Source organism: Pogona vitticeps, chromosome 1, assembly GCF_051106095.1.
Source record: "Pogona vitticeps strain Pit_001003342236 chromosome 1, PviZW2.1, whole genome shotgun sequence".
Taxonomy (NCBI): Eukaryota; Metazoa; Chordata; class Lepidosauria; order Squamata; family Agamidae; genus Pogona; species Pogona vitticeps.
Genome location: NC_135783.1, coordinates 109,512,633 through 109,527,029, shown reverse-complemented (window position 1 = coordinate 109,527,029; position 14,397 = coordinate 109,512,633).

The window sequence follows — 14,397 nt, the reverse complement described above, 5'->3', positions numbered from 1 at the left end:
TGACAGATAATCTCTCCCCCTTATCACAACAATATATCCACATCAAAAACACGCTGATCACCCTATCTCCTGAAAAGGGCAAAAGCTGTTCCCACAGCTATAAATACTCAGCTATCCACAAACAGCAACAGAGCATGGACTGAGTTCCTACTCCTGTACTCTGAAGATGGCGGCCACAGAGACTGGCAAAACGTCAGGAACAACAAACTTCATAACATGGCCAAAGAGCCCGAAAAACCCACAACAACCAACGATTAGTTATTCTCTTTATTTCTTCTGCTATTTTTTCTTTAAAGAGGCTATTCTCCAATCTATTAAAATGTTCTGACAATTCCAGTTCCCTCCATATTAAATTTTTATTATGTGTAATAATATCTGGAATATGTCTAAGTTGGTTTGCAATATAATATGCTTTAACGTTTGGTAGTCCAAGTCCTTCTTTTTGTGGAATATACCATAGTTTCTTATTTATCCTTATTCTTTTATTTCCAGCACAATAACTATTTATCAAGTTCTGCCAATCTTTCAGATATATTTCTTCAGTCTTTATTGGGAGCATCCAAAATACAAAATTAAGTTTAGGAATAATCTTCATTTTACTTAATGCTCTTCTTCCAAACCATGACAATTAAATTTTTTTCTATTGATTTATCTGTTCGTTAATTTCTTTCTTGTATATGACTTTATAAAATGTTTAAAAATTTCTAGTTTTTCTTTCATTTTATTATATCTATTCTCTTTCTGGTTTTTTATCACTCCTAATTTACTCATACTTTTTTGGGGGTAGCTTTGGCTAGAAGCTTTTAATTTTTGTTACCAAATTCAAACTATTCCCTGTTTAAATATATTAGATCCCTCTGGACTTTTCCATATGTATACCATCCAATTCCTTCCTTTTAGAGTGTAAGAAAAAATATCTTCTTTTGATGGGATTGTGATAACTAGAGAGCAAAGTGAATTTATTTGCTCTGAATTTGGATTATCAAGATTCAGAGGCCACCGCAGGGATTATTTCATCATTGTGAGAAAATGTCCTGTTTATTTCAGTAATAATAATATCAACAGTGTTGACATTTTGTCTTCTTGCTAGTTCAATTTCTGTCTTGCTAGTTCAATTTCTGTCTTATTGCTTCCACGAATCTTTTCTATTATAACACACTCTATAAAGGTTACGCTTTGATCTTCTGGATCAGTTTTTTTTTTCTCATTGTGGAGGATGGGAAGAGCAGGCTCAACACTGTAGGGATACCCACCAAGGAAGAATAGAGGAGCCAAGGCTGCACCAGCAACATTGTGCTTTTCATACACTAGAGGCCCTGTAGGCTGGGAGAGAAAGTCCCCCCCCCCCCCCGCAAAGTAACAGTAGGCAAGAACACCATCTGAAGTGGAGACACAGGAGCACATGGGAGGCCAGCAGGATGGCAACGTGGTCCTGCAAGATGCATCCAGAAACACTTGTGTGACTTACAGAACAGATGACTTCAGTGATACAGGTAGGTGAGGGGTACAAGAAATACTGTGGTACCAGACATCAGGCATTTTGCAGGCCACCCCAGACAGCCGTCCAAGCTATAGGCAGGCCAAGCCAACAGAGCACAGGTCTTCTTCCCGTGATACAAGTAGCCAAGTCTGAAAGTCCAGAGAGAGAGAGAGAGAGAGAGAAAGTAAAAAGGTGAGTTAACTTGTAGCAAGCCTTCCCTCCGATGAGGATTCTTCTGTAGGTTTGGGGGAATTGTTGGAGGATGGCTACTCAAGTCCCAGGTACACCCAAGTAGGTATCAAGTGTAAGGTGGCCCCTGCAGGAACCAGAAGGTTTGAAGCACAAAGCATGAAATGAGTCTGGCCCATTTTTCACGGACAGAGAGGACCCACACACATCATCTGCAAGACAAGGGAATGTATCCTGGTTGGATGCTAAATATATACACCACTCCTTAAGCCTGAAGAAAAGGAAAGGAGAAAGAGCCAGGGTAGGGAAAGAGGTAGGAAGAGGGCAAAGAAAGAAGCTGCTCCTTTGGGGTGTCCAGCCCCAGTGCAAGTCTAGCAACAGAAGGGGGAGAGAGAAACTGATACTGGACCCACTTCTCCCCTTTGCACCAGGACTAGCAAATAAAGGCACAGTGTGCCACAACAACTTCCTGGGGTTTGCTCATTTGCTAGTTAAGTGATCTGTACACTCACTTCTGCTGCACAATATTTCTGGACCAGTTTTACCATTCTTTTCAAGGGAGTCCAATGGGGATGGGTGCTGGCCTTCTTGAATTGGCACAGAACAAGTACAAGCTATTGGACCCTCAAACTGGGAATGAATGTGCTGCCAGCTGGGTTGGGAGTCCATTGACTCTCCCTGTCAAACATGTGGGGTCATACCAAAGAAAGTCCTGGTGAGATTTAGGAATACAAACAGTAAGTCAATAATTAAAAGCAATTAATTAAAAGCAATTCATTGCAGTTTATGCACTTATACTTACACCAGTAAAAATTACAAATAGGATTCTGGTCAATATGTATTGCCTGGGAGAACTGTAATGGGCACATGCATTCATTCTTGTTTGGACTCCAAATCTCAGAATTCTTCATTCTGGGAGTTCTACTTGCCAGACAGACATGTAAATAGTGTTCAATTGGAGAAAGGCCAGACCGGAAGGCTTCGTAGCCTGGGGCAGACCAAGCTCTGGCCTAGAAAAGGAAGTTGCCCTGGTGCACGCTGGGAGTTCCTAATTGCAGTGGGGCCTCAACTTACAAACGTCCGGACTTAGGACCATTTTGAGTTACGACCAGCTCCGGCTGCAAAATTTTGCTTCGACTTGTGGCTGGAGCTTTCAGTTATGAACAGAAAAGGGCAGGGGAAAAAAGGTGGGAAATTCAAATTGCTAACCATTGGTAGGTGAAGAGGCTGCTTCTTTGTAGCTCTTTCGCCCCAACAGTTAGAGTGAGTGCGATTGGAGGTGGTTTCAGACTGCCTGGTAAGGTAGCGTGCTGCTTTCTGCTTTTAAAAAACTGTTCTGGGTGGGTTTTGCAATGTGGTTTTGGGCTGGCAGGGTTATGTTTCTGTGCTGTGATGGGTCTTGGGGGGATTTGTTGGTTGGTATTTTTTTCCAATTTCTGATGGGGCTTGGGGGGTTTCCTTGCTTTTTGGGTTCCCCCCCAATTCTGATGAGACTTGGGGGGTTGCTTGCTTTCTGGGTTTTCACCCCATTTCCGATGGGTCTTGAGGGTTTTGCTTGCTTTTTGCTTTGCTTTTCTTTTTTCTTTTTTGCATTTCCAATGGGTCTTGCACACTTTGCTTGCTTCCCCCCCCCCTTTTTTTGGCTGGAATGGATTAATCGCATTTCCGATGGGTCTTGCAGTGACCTTTTTTGTGTGTGATTTTTTTCTTTGGCCAGAACGGATTAATTGCATTTCAGTGCATTTCAATGGGAAATGGTGCTTTGACTTACGGCCATTTCGAGTTACGACCGGAGTTCTGGAACCAATTAAGTTCGTAAGTCGAGGCACCACTGTACATGCTAAAAGTTACAGTTCAGCAGTCTGGTGGTGGTTAATCCCATATATTCCAAAATAAGCAGCTGTAAATTCAGTAAATCATATTCCCAATACAAAGGATTGCAATAGTACTTTATTAAGTTAATTACGAGATACTGTTAATGATTTGTTTGTTTGTAATTGTCTATGCTTCATGATACAGTTTCTAACCAGAATGTTAGCTCCTTTGTGGCCTGGAGTTATACTCCAGTCTTATGACTTTCTTTTATTGTTTTCCGTTTCTGTTTTTGTTGTTGTTGTTGTTGTTGCATTAAGAAACAGGTGCTTGTTGTCAAAAGGTAAAATGATCATATAACCTTAGGCCTACTTTCTGATTTTCTAAAATGTGAAGCCCAGTATGAGGTCCTTCCAGAGTTTCTGTGCAGAAAAATCAACTCAAAAAAGAGGTTATTTTTTAAAAACCCAGTTGCTCAATATAATTCACTCCAGTTGCATTTTTAGTTCTTTATATATAAACCTATTTCAAAGTTTTTCCTTGAAGGTCCAGGAGCAGCCCTCATGGAAGAATTAACAAATACACAATGAAGTTTTTGATGGCCAGAATCCTGTTGAACAAGTTTACTTCATGCAGTTCAGATGACATTATTAACTGTGGCCATTTCGTGGGAATTAGAAGTTTTCTATAACCTCACTCTCCCCACCCCAGTTACTCCCAGAGATCTCTTTCTCCTGGAGAAGCCTTTGGGAGCCACAGAAAACGTTTAATGCCTGAAAATTATTTAGACTGGTGGTGGTGATTTTCAGGCATTAAAGAGTTCCCCTCCTCAGTTCTGTGGCACCCAAAGGTTTCCCCAGGATGGCCGGTATCCCCTTGAACCTTGGTGGTGGTGGTGGGGGAGAGCCACCAGTTCATAGCAGTCCAGCTGCAGCACTGCTATTATGCCTCCCTGTGCTTGTTTGGTATTTGGGTTGCTGAGCACTTTTCAAGAAGAAAGCTGAGGCGCTGTGTTCCTTGGGACCCCACCACGACCGGCCCTGAGAGGCATCCCTATGGGGGCCTATTTTTTTTCCTTTTTTTATCCTGTTTCTCTCAGTGATAGTACCGCCTATAGCAGTACATTTCTGAGGCTGGAAGTTTTAAAGCTGGTGTTTTATCCCTTCCCATTACTCAGCTTGGAGGTGCTTAAGCACCTTATCTGGATTTACACTACGGTTTTTACTAGCACACCAAGCCTGGGATATAGCCCTTGGCACATGTGGATGGAATGTAAGTAAGTGACTGACTGCATTACTTGGCACGAGACAATTTCTTCTGAAAACCTGAAAATCACAGAGCTTTTATAGAAACTCCTTCCCCCTCTGCTTTTTTTTTTAAAAACTACAGAAAGGTTAAAAATGAGGCTTGTGAATTGCCAAATGTGTTTCTCAGATCAGGTTCTCATGCAAGTCCATTCCCATCTTGCTAACCCCTTGTTCCTCCACCTCCTCTTCATTAGAAACGTAAGAAGATGTCAACTACATAAAGATTGAAACTTTCAAAATCGGTGTTGGTCCGAAGGGACGCTGAGGAGCCAGTGGTTTGTTCTTGGATATTTCCAGTAATACACATTTGATTAAATTGTTCTTGGCTTCTCTTACCTGCTGTTCCTCTCAGCAAATAACTCCTTGAATAAGAAAAAAGCGGGGGGGGGGGGGGAAGAAGTCCTGGCCAGACTCATATGAAGCCCCAAATCTCAGCTTGTAAAGTGGTGCTCAGTGGTCACACTTTACTCCCTAATACTTTTTATCTAATATAAGAGGAGATCATAAAGAAAGTTGTGAGAAGGCTTAAAGAGGCATTTGTACCTTCCCAACCCTCTCAGGCACTCGTAAGGTTTTGGAAGGAGTTCATGGCCTACCTCCATTGCCTGCCATGATGAAAGAGGAAAGAATTTCAGCCGGGCTAATAACCCAGCCACAGGCACAAACTCGGATCATGCAGGTGGACACAGAGCACTGATCTTCTCCATTGTTAACATATACTTTTTTTCCCCTCTTTAAAGGCGTTTGTGAATCTATGTGGTAAAACTACTGAGCAGGCAAATTGAATTTTGAACACATAGCAATATTATCCATACAGTGGTAGAGTAGAGATTGGACTTCATGGGTTGAAGGCCAGGATTTCTTGTTGATCTAATTTGCCAAACACACTTCAGGTTCCCTGTTCCCTGCTGTGATCCTCACAAGAGCTGAAGAAAGAGAGACCACAGGTTGTGGTATGCTATCCCTGTTGTAATATATTGCAATGTATTTTGGGGTAGCTTGATTTTTAATGGTCAATTCAAACTCAGACATTTTACCAAAGACCTGTTCCTGATGGAAGTGAAAACAGCTAAAACTGGTTTGTTGATATGAGGTGACATTACTGTCTTTCTCCTTAGAGACATAATTATGGTGATTGTCACGATAATTGCTTGGCCTTCAGTACTTAGCACTAAACTGTCATTCACATGTATGTTTCCCCTGGCTGAAATCCTAATGTCATTAGAAATTGTAAATTGCAATTAAAGCTTCCTTTTGTGCTCTTGGGGTACATGTGACTTTGTCACATTTTGCACATTCCAAAAAACATTGCAAGAGGAAGCCTTTAATTAGTAGCAATCTACCATTGCTGATGACACGACCCCTGTCCCATAGGTGGAATACAATTTCAGCCCCCATAATGACAGTAGAATAGGTTCATAACTCTTCATCACCACAGAGCCGTTATCTGACTTGACTACTACTGCTCCTTCTTTCCTCCTACATGCTATTTTGTTGCTCCTTCTGCAAAAAGTATAATTATTAATATATGTTCATTTCTGTTACTTCCATAGAAGGAAGTGGATTGAGGGGTTTTTTTTTTCAGGGATTGCACATTTATTTATTTATTTAAAATATTTATGTGACACCTTTCCCCAAAAAGGATCCAATGTGGCTTACAGTATTAAAAGAAATACTACTGAAAGCTAAACAATAAATTATCACCAGATTAAAAAAAGAGTTAAAACAACATAAATACAATAGTCTCTTTTTTTAAACAAAAATCTTAGTCAAGCAGTCATTTTAAAAATGACATGCCTGAAGACAAATCTTTGCCTGCTTGTGGAAGGATAGCAAAGAGGGAGTTCCAATGTCATCCAATAGAAAATAGCAGCCAGTGATCTGAAGAAGGCAGGAGCTCTAAGGCAAAGAACTGATGATCCCACAGATCCCGTCAAAAACAATCAAGATGCAGCTGATTTCTCATCTTTTGATCCTCCCACACCATGCAAGTACCATATTTTCCCATGGATAAGATGCCCCCATGTATAAGATGCCCCCCCACTTTTCTAACCCAAAATTTCTTTATTTGCAAAAAGCTGCTTTCCCCCTTGCAAAAAGTGGAGGGGGAAAGCAGCTTTTTGCAAAGAAAATGAGGGGGGAAGGAGTTTTTTGCAAAGAAAATGAAGGACAAAAGCATTTTCCTCTCAAGAAAGTGGAGGGGGAAAGAAAGAATCACTTTCCTCCTCCATTTTCTAGCAAGGAAAGTGGAGGGGAAAAGCAGGGATCAAAGTGCTTTGATCCCTCCCCCTCCCTTACTTCTGTATATAAAATGACCCTCAATTTTTCCCCTAATTATTTTAGGAAAAAATGTCATTTTATACACAGAAAAATACAGTAACTGATGGTTGCTTGATATACCAAGCCTGTGTTCTCACATAATAAACATTCATATGAGGAGAATACCAGTAAGCAATTGTTCGGAAAATGTTCCAAAAATGCGAGATGAAAATGTGACATTTCAATATTCTGAAACATCATCCTTGTTATAATGAGACATATCTGTGCCTTAGCATAAGCCTTATTTTAAAAAAGGAAAAATCAGGTAAAATTAAATGACATCTCATATCCAGGTGCTGTTACAAACAAAAAACTATTCCTGCTTGAGATTAACATGAGGCCTCACAAGAAGGAAGGCAATAGGGAAAGGAATGGTTGTATGGAAACGAAGCAGGTGAAAGTGGCTTTAAGCTGTGGAGGAGTAGAGGGGTGACTAACAGAAAACAGATACACAAGGAAATGTAACTTCACAAGATACAGCCACAAAAAGAACCAATCAACATCAGTGCTGAGGCCCACTTGAGCAGGTTGTGCACCAATTCAAAACAGAGCAATGTGTAACAAAAATACACCACTACCTGAGGATAGCATAAAAAGATTGTCAGAAAGTAAAGCTATTGGCTCTTCTTTGACATCACTGATACCAGCTTCAGCCTTGAAGTATGTGAACATTGGGAAAAGTATCAGTATCAAACTTAACATAAAGTTAGAAAAATATTCACTTTGGGTGAACCCAAAGAAGCATAAATATGGGATGATTCTCCATTTTACATAACATAAAATCCAGAGGTTGCCCAAATCGATTTCCAGATTTAAGTGAGGCACACAGGTTTCCTGTGCATTTTCAAGTACATCTGTAACCTTTTCAGTACACTGTGCCTTAAGACAGACTTTATGGCTTTGCAATTTAACCAGCACTCCACACTCTGCTCAGTTTAATATTTAGCTTGGTGAGGCATTTTAGATAACTCAGAAACTTGGACAATATTGCCTTTGTGAAGTTTGACTGATTGTAACAAAAATATTGTGCTATTTCAGACTTGAGGTATTTTTCTAAGGACTCTCTCTATGGAGAGGGAGCTTCCAAGCAGGAATCTTCTCCAAGCTGATCATTGAAGAGCCAGGGGTAGGAGGAAAAACAGAAAAGTCTAATAATCACACTAATAGATGCTGAAGCTTCAAGGTCTGTGGGATGACTAGAACCAAATCAAAGAAGTGGCTGTATGTTGTTGAATAGGTATTTTACTTGTTTAAAGCTAGATTGTTTCCCCCCCCCCTTGAAAATGTATAGACATGGTAAAATAACAAGCTATGTTTAACAGATTCCAAAGATTTTGGCTGTAATCCAGTGAAAGTTATTGTGTCCTAGTTTTATTGAAGTGAATGGGAAATGGACTGGTGGGATATAGCTTCCCTGCAGATTTAGCTGTTTGTGTCAATTTGTTGCAAACGATTATTGGTTTAATAAAATATAATATAAAATTACACCTTTTAGTGACATGGTTGGCTGTTTTAAATGTTTTATCCTGTATTTGGGGAGGGGTGTGTGGGTGTGGGTGTGTCTGTGTCTGTCTGTCTGTCTGTCTCTGTGTGTGTGTGTGTGTGTGTGTGTGTGTGTGTGTGTGTGTGTGTGTGTGTGTGTGTGTGTGTGTGTGTGAGAGAGAGAGAGAGAGAGAGAGAGTGAGAGAGAGAGAGAGAATATGTTCACAAGAATGCCTTGATTTTTTATGACAATTACGAAGGAAGGGTCTTCTGAGGTTTAACTATGTTTGCTTTCTATCTTCGTTTACAGTCTTGTTGGCTCACAGTCTTGTACACAGAATCCTGGACAGCCATCTGTTCAGTCTTGGTTTTGCCAGCGCTTCATTTTTTTTTCTCCCTTCCTCTCTGGATCAATAAATTCAGCAACACATCAATCCCAGATAGCAAAATGTGCATCTGCAAAAGATGGCGAATTCCTGCGGGTTTCTGCCCTGGCACCAAAAGTGTTTGATCTGAATGTGATGTCATGGTGGACGTGTGATACATGATCCTCTTCTGAAATTATTAGTCTGATAACTGACAGCCTGGTTCAGAATTTTAACATTAGACTTGAGTTTTTCAATTCATGGGCTCCAATGTAATAGACAGGGTTATTATCTTTCTTTCCCCCCCCCCCCGCCCTAATTTTCTTGTTACTTGTGTTGAGAAAGGTGCTCTTCCAAATAAAAGGGGGACTGTTAAATCAGTTCCTCATGTGAAGACTTGCAAAATGTTTAATACCCAATATGTTTCCTCAAAAGAAAGTGTGTGCCTGGTCTCAAGGGCAGTCATAACATATAACAAGAACCTTTTTGACTGAAATGCTTCTTCCCTTTGTTTAAGCAAAACAGGCAGCTACCAGGGGCTGCAACTGAAGATGTCTGGTGCAAGGAGAAAGTGGTGTTTCCAATCAAGAATCCCTGAAAAGAATTACAGAACTATCAAAAATATGGACTAATAATAATAATCTCAAAACTGCCGAGTGGGAAGGGGCCTTATGGATCATCGAGTACAGACTAGAAACCACTGCTGTAAACTACACTCTGAACCTAAGTGTAATCCTCAAACTTCATATTCAGAGTGAACTACACTGCAAAGCTGTCATAGAAAAACACAGCCCCTTCCACCCTGCAATAAGTGAATGACAGACTGCATGTGGATTGACATGTTCCACGGTGAGGCTATTTTTAAACGGTGAATATTTAACAACTAGAATAATCAATGTGTGCATATATGTGTGTGTATTTGTATTATTTAATCAATAACTTTCCCCTTCATGGATTGCGGCCTTGTCATGGTGAAGGGGCTTGAGTAATTCAGAGAAGCTATGGGCTATGCCATGCACCCAAGACCAGGAATGGTAAGTAAGATTCATTTCTAAGGTAAGCTCATGTTCTTCTACTTAGGGGCCAATTCAGCATCTTCTTTAGTTTCTTTTACTTTGCCCATTTGTAATCCATCTAGTCTTTTTCATTTTACCACTTTTAATTTCATGAATGCTGGATTTAACATGAGAGATCCCTAGAGAGTGAAGCTCCACCCTGTAATTGCCTCTGAATTCTTTGCGCTGCCCAGTGGTTGCCTTGGAAAGACATAAATACCCATGATTTCATCCATTTTTACACATTTGTCCAATATATTGCATATCCTTAGAGGAGACCTGTTACATACAGCACTGATGGTACCTGTCTGTCATGGGTTTGGAGGGAAAGTTCCATCCTATGGGGAGTGGAAGGCGGGACATCAGGGGGGAGGAGCTGTACTGTATATATTTTGGGAGCTGATGTGGAGAGTGAGGAGTTGGAGTCTGTGTGTCAGACTGAGTACAACTGTGTGTCAGTTAGTACCTACCTGATAGGTTCAGGTTTCTTTATAGGTAGCCAGAACTGATAGGTTCAGGGTCTGTGCTTTACTTTAAAGTGTTCTGTGTGAACCAAACTGTTGTATGTATATGTTTGGGACTTTGCCACGTTACAGTATCTTATCTACTTGATCTTTTTATTTACCCTGTTTGTGATTTAAATAAACCTTGTTCTTTTGTTTGTTAAAAATCCATTCCTGGTCTGTGTGACTTCTTATAGGGAATGGTTGGTGGCAGCTTAGTTAAAGTGTGATATATCCCAGTAGGTCTGGGGTTGTCACATTGATTGGTGTCCAGCGTGTGGGATACGACTGGTCCAGTTGTCCAGTGGTCCAGCAAAGCCTTGGCAAGTGTGCCCAGAGCAAGGGGGGTCTAGTCAGAGAAAATCTGAGGGCGCATAGGTAATCTTCTAGGCTTACCTCACGGGGAGGTGCGCTAGTGGAAGAACGTGCACACTCAGATTGGGGGGACTAGATTAGGGAGCTCTGAGGCAACCCGTTTTGGCGGGAAAGGGCTGAGGCAAAGCTGTGTGAAGTAACAGTGATCTAGCCTGTCTGCTGAGAGGCCTAGCAGAGGGGGTGGATTCTGCCTGGCAACAGTTGCAAGTTAGTGCTGGAGGGACAGCAGCAGTCTATAGAAGGCTGTTTCTGAGGCAAAAGGAAAAAAGTCGTCGCTTTATTTTGAGGCTTGACTTTTGAAGGCAGCCTGTTCTGAGGGGGGATTATGCCCTTGACTCGAAGCCAAATGGCAGAAATGGGTGAAGTAAGAGAACCACAGGTAGACCAAGGTTCTGAGGAGGAATTTGGCTCAGTGCAGGATGAGAGCACGGGAGAACAGAACCCAGAACTCAGAAAAATGCTCCTAGCCCAACAGCATGAACTGAGGGTGAGGGAGATGGAGCAAAGGGAAAGGGAGAAACAAAGACAATTTGAATTAGAGAGAGAGAGAGAGAGAATGGAAAGAGAAGAAAGATTGGAGAGAGAGAGGATGGCGTTTGAGTTAAGAAAATTGGAAATGATGAACCAGAACAATAATAACAATAGAGATTCTGAGGTGGGCCAATTGTCTAAAACTGACCTGAAGAAATTCCCTGTGTACCACAAGGGAGATTGCCCTGAGGTGTTCTTTTCCCTCGTGGAAAGAGCGTTTGTGGACTTCTCAGTAAGGGAAACTGAGAAGATGACCATTATGCGATCTTTAATCAGTGGCAGCCTGGCAGAAGTCTATGCAGAGATGCCAGTGGAACTGCTGAAAGACTTCGCTGAGTTTAAAAAACTGGTGTTTGCCAGACATGGGATAAATGCGGAACAGCTGAGGCAAAGATTCAGGTCACTCACAAAGAAACCAGAGCAGACTTTTACCCAAGTGGGGGCCCAACTGGTGAGGTTGCTAGAGAAATGGCTGTCTCAGGAGGGGACAGAGACCTTCCAGCAGCTCAAAGACCTGATAGCGCTGGAACAGTTTTATTCAGTCCTGCATGGGGAACTGAAGTTCCAGGTGAGGGAGAGGAAACCGAAATCGGTGACAGAAGCGGCAGAGATCGCAGATTTTATTTACCAAATAAGAAAGCCCTTAGGTGCTGAGGGGAAATCTGTAGGTAAACCCAAAGAAACCTACAGCAAGTACTCTCAGGGACCAGGGAAAAACCAGCAAGGGGGAGGGGCCCATGTTGAAGGGAAGCCCTCAGACATGAAACCACAAAGACCTCAGATTTTGGAGGGAAAACCAAAACCAGATGAGAAAGACTCCAAATACAGCAGAAAATGTTATTTCTGTCAAGGAAAGGGCCATCTAATCTCAGAGTGTGAGAAATTAAAGCAGCTAAAGGGAAATGTGCCTCATGATTTGAGTGGAACCAAGCCAAAAGCTGTGTTCTGTGTCCAGAAAGAGCAAAGCTCCTTGCCACTGAGGGAGCCTGTTGCCATGGCTACTCAATCTGGAACAGTTACATCTGCTGATCAGGCTGGGGAAAATGGTCCTCTTGTGGAGGTCAAGCGCTGCTTACTAGTGAGAACAGATTCGCAATTGTTTGAGACCGCAGGGGTGGACGTAGGAATACTTGACCATCAGTATAGGGGGCTAAGGGATACTTGTTCCCAGGTGACCCTGTGCCATCCAGACATTATTCCTATGAAGTATATAATCCCAAATGAGAGCTTGAAGGTGGCAGGGATTGAGGGGCAGGTGATCTCACTGCCAGTAGCTGAGGTACCTGTGAGCTTTCAAGGCTGGAGGGGAGTTTGGCGGCTAGCGATTTCATCGACTCTGCCAGCAGCCGTGCTCGTGGGTAATGACCTGGCTGAACATGTGAAACGGGTGCTAGTGATTACACGCTCACAAGCTACCACGGGGACAGTTCAGGGGGGTACTGAAGAGCCCGAGGTTGAAGCAGGTGAGGGTAGTCCCGAAGCTGTGGCAGAAACCTTAACCACAGACAGCAAATTTGGCCAAGAGCAAAAGGCAGACGCCACTCTCCGAAAGTGTTTTGAAAAGGTGACAGACACCCAGCTAACACCTGAAACCCCAGCGAGATTTCGTGAGAAAAAGGGAATTTTATATAGAGAGACCCTGAGGAATATCTCAAAAGGGGGAGATGGGATCAGAAGTCAGCTAGTGGTACCTGAAAAGTATCGCCCCATGATCTTACAAAGGGGGCACTCTGACATGTTTGCTGCGCACTTAGGGGTGAACAAAACCCAGCAGAGAATCACACAAAATTTTTACTGGCCTGAAATAGGGAAGCAGATCAAGGAGTTCTGTAAACAATGTGATGTGTGTCAGAGGCAGGGGAATAACCGTGACAGGACCAAAGCGAAGTTGTGCCCTTTGCCTGTGATTGACACCCCGTTTAAATGTATAGGAGTGGATATTGTGGGACCTTTGCCCAAGGCCACAAAGAGGGGGAACCGGTTCATTCTCACCATTGTGGACCATGCCACGAGGTACCCCGAAGCCATTCCCTTGACTAACATCGAAACTAACACAGTGGCAGATGCCTTGGTGGGGTATATGTCCAGGATGGGATTTGCCTCAGAAATAATCACAGATTTGGGCACATCGTTTACATCAAAGCTCATGAAACGGTTATGGCAAATCTGTGGAATTAAACACAAGGAAACCACTGCCTATCACCCCGAAAGTAATGGGTTAACGGAGAAGTTCAATGGGACTCTGATGCGCATGATTAGGGCTTACTTGGCAGAGAATCCAAACAATTGGGACCAGAAGCTGCAATCCCTTTTGTTTGCTTATCAATCAGTGCCCCAAGCCAGTACCGGGTTCAGTCCGTTTGAACTTTTGTTTGGGAGAAAAGTGAAAGGTCCACTTGATTTAATCAAACAAAATTGGGAGCAGATCACCCAGGATGACCCACAAGATGTTGTGACTTATATAGACACTTTAATGAATGACCTGAAGAGAAACCTAGAGCTAGCAGCAGAAAACCTGCAAGCTCAGAAGGTCAGAAAGAAAACCTGGTGTGACCAGAAAGCCAGGGAGAGGCACTTTAACCCAGGGGAGGAAGTGCTTTGGCCTAGGCCCTGCAAAGAGAACAAACTGCAGCTGGGTAGCCCAGAAATAAAATACTTGGGTCACATAGTAGGGGGAGGAGTGATCAAACCCCTAGAGGCCAAGATAGAAGCCGTTCGTGATTGGCCCAGACCCAACACCAAGAAAAAAGTCAAATCATTTCTTGGGTTGGTGGGCTACTACAGAAAGTTCATCCCGAGGTTTAGCGAGATAGCGACTCCGCTGACCGATCTGACGAGGAAGAAGACTGATGACCGCATCCCGTGGACCAGCGACTGTGAGGAGGCGTTCCGGAGGTTGAAGGAGGCGCTCATCAATTATCCAGTGCTGCGTGCTCCAGACTTCGACCGGGAGTTCATCATCTACACCGATGTGTCTAA